Here is a 6,000-nt window from a genome sequence, read left to right as displayed (position 1 = left end):
AACACTTTGTAAAGGTAGTCAATGGTATTTTTGCTGTTCTGACGGTATTCAGAATGCATCCATTGGAAAAAAGATTTAATTTTATGCTTAGCATAATGAACCCACCACAAATTTAAACTGCCAAAATATCTCTGTTGTCGACACCAGTAAGCCCATTTCTCTCGAAACAGTTCTTTAATATCATCAGATTTCAGAAGCTGTGGATTAAGTTTCCAGTTAGAGGGACCGAACGTTGGGCTCAAACCAAGGAGAGGGGGAGGAAATTTGAGTAACATACACACAGCACTATGATCACTAAACGGAGCCATAAGAACATTAATGTCACACACACGAGGTACGAGATCGAAGGAGGTATAGATCCTGTCTATGCGTGACTTCACTGTTGGAGTGACATGGGTATAAATGATATCAGTTCGTTTGGACCGCCAGGTATCAACTAATCGGAATCCGTGGACCAGTCTTTCTAATGCTAAGCATTTATTAAAATAGCCAGTAGAATCGTCACAAAACAAAATTGAATTGAAATCTCCAGCAAGGATAATACTCGTATGCGGAATCGAAAACAGAGGCACGATATCAGCATTAAAAAAAATTTTCACGGTCAGTTTTGTGTAGAAAACCTGACATGCAATACACATTTACATATAGAATGTTATCGCATACAAGGCTGAGCCCATTGCCAGACGGTAAACGAGTAACGTGTTGCACATGGATTCCTTTCTTCACTAATATTGCAGTACCTCTACCACTATATCCAAGATTAACAAAACAATTATACCGATCTATGAAACTTAAATCGGCAATTTTGAGTTCTTGCAAATTGAGTATATCAAAGTCATGTAATCGTATAAAGTTATGTAACAAGCGTTGTTTCGTAGGACTAGTTATACCATTTAAATTTAAAGTACCCACTTTACGAACAGTGACAATAGGGTAAGACATACACAGCGGATAGAAAGTAAATAAAATTATGAGAGCTGCAAAATAAACAAACTGCATGCTGAGACCTGACAAACAGGAAAAAGAGAAAAACAACACTATTCAGGTTGATTCTTTACACTGTCTGTTTGTAGTGAATCGTCAAGGACAGTCGAGAAGCTAGGTTGCGATGATGTAATCGAAGCACCAACAACAGGCTCACGTGAGTCACGTGTCACGACAGCCTTCCCTTTCCCTGTGTTTGTTTTGATTTTCTTGTGTGTTGACAAGGCAATCTTACCTGCTTTTTCACTTATATAAACCGTTCTCACAGTTTTGCTGCTTTCCGCATCAACTGAGTCAGATAAAGGAGGCGGAAGGTCGTGAAGTACCTTAGTAGGCGGTATCTGCGAAGCACTGGTGTTGGAAGCCTCGTCCATTGCCGACACACTTATTAACGAACACTGGTCATTGACATCAGGCACCATGGGCGGATCTCCTATATCTTCGGGGGGCGCACTAGTTATTGAATCCTGTATCCCGGTATCCGTGGGTCGATCCAGGGAAGTAGGCACAGTCAGCACTGGAAACTCATTGAGGTCCTGTATCGATGGAGCACTGTGGGCACTGGGTAATGAGTCAGATAAGGCCGTTGTTAACGTACTGTTACCAGGTTGAAAGCTCTGATCGGTTGAGTAACGAGGAGTTTGAGGAAGAGTTTTTCCAGATAACTGGGACATATTGAGCGTCAGAGGAGCTGTACTCAAATGTTTGACGCGCTGTAGGCGTCGGGGACAAGAACTAAACGTGTGATCGACCTGGTGGCACGCGAAGCAAGTTGGGGGTTGCCCAGAGTATATAACGCTTGTTCGATAACCTTGGATGAGTAATTTCGAAGGAATATGCTTCTTGAGTTCCATATACGCTATACGTACGCCATTAAACACAGGAAAGCGGTACTTCTGGGACCATTGCTCATTTTCTATCTTTTTCACACTTCCGTAATTACTGAGGGCAGAATTGAGAAAACTAACATCTAGTTCAAGGGGGAGATCTGTGATACGTACACGTGTAAGAGTATCTGAAGCATTTTGCACTGAAACAAGGCTCCGCGAGCCATCTTGATGCAAAAAGGGAAGTTCACTAGGTGTATTGACGAGAAATTGTTCAAATTTTTCCGGAGAACTAAATTTCAAGAACACGCAATATTCCTCACTGTTTAATTGAATACCATCAATCTGATCCAAATTCACATGTACCTGTTCATCCAGCCAAATATGGATATCCAAAGCAGTTGGGCGTATATGTCGTGTACTTTTATCGAATGCAAGTTTCACTGTGTTCTGACGTAAACCACGAAACATGATGATCACCAATTCAAACAAAAAACAACAAATACTTTTCAAACAATAACTATATACTCGAAAAGTATCAAAGCTGTTCACTATAGCAAGATAGCACTAATCACAGTCACTTGAAATAACACTTAGCTAGCCGCACTTAACTGGCTATTCGGTAGTCACAACGAGCACGAGCAAACGTCCGCACTCCTTCACGTCTACCGGTTAACTATGTCCATCTGAGCTACATCCAAGCGAGCGCTCTACCATCTGAGCTACATCCCCTTACACATACTATAAACTTTCTTTTACTATATAAATGCTTGTAGTACAATACTAATGAGGTTACGCATATGGTCAACAAACCACGCCCTTCATACATGGAAATTGTTCCACTCACTGGATCAACATGAAGCAGATTAAGACGACATCTGGCAGCCATTCACTCTGATTCTGTTATCTTCTTTTTCTTTCTTATTTTTCTTTAGGTTGCTATTTGTTACAGATATTTGCAAATATTGATTTATTGAACGTATCGAGAATCAATGTTTGTTTTAGATTAAAATGTATCTGCTGTTAGACTACTGTATTTCTAATGCCTTCCGTTTATAATACCATTTATATTCTTTCTTTTCCTTGCAAATAAATTATGCTATCCTTTCAGCAAGCTTGGAAATGTAGACGAAAAAAATGTCAAAATAGCTGAGATGTGATTAGTAAGTTTGTAAATTAAAGAAGATTCTATACCTTTCGAAAATGTTGTGAAGTGTATGTCCTTATGGAGCAATGACGTTTTAAATAGTTGGATGTTTTTTATATTACCCACTGGGGCGTCCGCAGGATTTTTTCGAAGAGGGAGAAATACATATATATATATATATAAGCGAACGCGTGCTCCCAACATATACAGAACAAAATCAGTAAATATTTTTCCACTGTAGTAATATAGTACAATATTTACTATACACATATGAAGTACTATAGTATGTGAGTAAGCAGTATTTTGACGTGTACTTCGAGAAACTGATACTTTTCAAAAATCCAGCAACAGTGATCCAAGTGCTCTGAACACCCCATATCTAAATAAATATATATATATATATATATATATATATATATATATATATATATATATATATATATATATATATATATAAACTAAGTTGAAGCGAAATTTATCATGCAACCCAAGTTTGTTCGAAACGCATAAAGTTAGTTTGTTTGGTTTGATTGATTACAGTTTTGCATCAGTGAGATCCGAACCACTAATTTTACAATTTTACGTCGGATTGCAGTCAAAATATATATATAACAAATTCCGGACGTCTCGTGCCTCTTACCCTCAAAATTTAATGTTAAAAGACAGAAAATTGCCCCCTGTGGCGTGGTACATACAAAGACAGACAAACAAATGTAGATTAAGTTGTCCCAGAAGATTCACTGATGTTCGACAATGATGTGACTATAAGTACTATGCTTTAAAGGATAGTTAGGCGGGTGACTGGCATACGTTGCGCTTTCTTGCCTGATACCTTCAATACAAACTATGCCAACAGGTAAAGATTTTTTTTTTTTTTTTTAATAGAACGGAGGTCGGACAGGGGGATGAAATAAAATTTTCATAATGTATTGTAAAAGAAATTAACTGAAGTTCCCGCTTGCATCTCAACCACAACACTGACGTTAGAATCATCAGAAGCAATTTTCTGATCAACCATTCTACCATCTGTTTGGGTTTCCAGTTTCTTCATAGCATTGCATTTTTCATAATGATTCTTCATTCTTTGAACTAAACCAACCATTTCTTTCTTACATGTTTTGCAGTGAGCTCTAATGGTCGTTTTCTTATCTGATGGAGTTTGAATTACTTAATAAATTTGCTCCAAATGATGTCTTGTTTTCTTCCCGTAAACCTCATGTTAAACGATTCCAACTTGAACGAAGACTCAGAACCAACATGCACTGTATGTATCAACGAATGCTGCGATATTTTAATTTCAGTACTGCAATTTAGCAAAGAACCCTTTGTTTGTTTCCTGAACACAACACGAAAACTTGTTTCCATGATAATTCTATTATTTATTTTTATATATCAGTTCTACAGGTGCTCCAACCTTCGACTACGACACTTTATCGCAAGTTAACTGATAAGCATTTTAACAATACTATTAAAGCTAAAAGCAATGGAAAAAAGAGACAAAATAAATTGTAGATCACCACATTGACCTGCCGCTGTAGCCACGGGAAATCAAAACAGTTACATGAGAAGAAAATAGTCTTCTGAATGGGAAGCACTTTTTGACAATTTATTTTCTTTGGTAGATTTTTTTTAACAAAAATAAAATAAAATAAAAATAAACATATGTTTAAAACAAGCCTCAAAAAATACACACGTTTAAAACAAAACATATACAAAATTTGTTTTAAACAAAATCAATTGTTTAAAACAAGTTTTAATAATTTATTTTAAACATTTTGTTTTAAATAAAACAACCCTGATTCCCACTAGGTAAATACGTTCACGGTAAATCTAAGTAAGTCCTCAGTTTTCCTAGATAGACCTAACCTTAGATATTCTCTTTGTGTATGGTTTTACCAAGTGTAAATTCTAAGTCATGCTTGACAAAATGTATCAATTGAAAGGAATGTGAAGGTTAGCCTAATAATTGCGTATTAATTGCAAGTCTGATGCAGGCTTGCAATGGAGAAACTAGCAAGTTTGCTATAAACTTGGTTAGGTCTGCATATGAATAAATATAAAGAGAATTGGGATATTAAAGGTGGATAGAAAGAGGATTGACGTTTTATAGTGTTCGGTTGTCACTTGTAAAGTGAACTAGTTAATTTAGTAATACTCGGTAATTTAGGAGATAAGATACTTTATGATTTCAAACACAACCCAACAATCGGCATCAGATCTACGGCTGACAGAAACGTGTCCTAAGAAATTAAACGTTGTTGGAGAAGGTATTTTATTCTTCCTTTATGAAATGATTTTTATTCTCTTTTGTACCTGATTCATATAAATTTAAGAATTATTACTACACACAGTGCAATGAAATGCTAGAATGTTCACCCTGGGTCAATTGGTCTGCTCATTACCCTCTAGTTCCATTCTTTTACTACGGAAACCAGAGTTTACTTTCTCTTGATTCACATAGCTTTAATTTCTTTAGATTGCTGAATTACTACTGAAAAATTGGTCTCCTACTTGTAATCAAACATGGCATCACGCGCACCAAACACCCTAAAATGAAAAGAAGAATCTTATTGGTTATTCGATGTCTCCTCTGATTTTTTGAAACATACACGCTGTAGCCTTTCGTCATACTTCCTATACGAATCTGATGAAAGCAATAAAAAGTTGTCGAAACTGTAACAAAGATTAACAATGGTTAGTTTTTACTTTGGACAGTTTTCTTTAAGTTCCCAAGCTAGGACACATAGTATTCAGAAGAAATGTAAATACTAACTTCTCGTGGATAAATAGAGAGTTAGACTCGGATCGGATCGGACGTTATGTTGTATGTTCACTTTTCAATTAATTTCAATACTAAAAAAGGAGGTTTAATCTCAAAAATAACCGCAGTACCGTCGTGGCTACATATTTAGAGTACGTGTTCTTGGTACAGGAGACCCAGGTTCAATTTCGGTCGAGAGTTCATATGAGTCGAATCCCACGTTCCATATAATTCCATTGCTGAGGGACGCTAAATTTAAACTCAACTCAAGAGTTGTAAAC

This window comes from Thermobia domestica, chromosome 13 (assembly GCF_964235325.1).
Source record: "Thermobia domestica chromosome 13, izTheDome1.hap1.1, whole genome shotgun sequence".
Lineage (NCBI taxonomy): Eukaryota > Metazoa > Arthropoda > Insecta > Zygentoma > Lepismatidae > Thermobia > Thermobia domestica.
Note: the sequence above shows the minus strand (reverse complement) of the source record.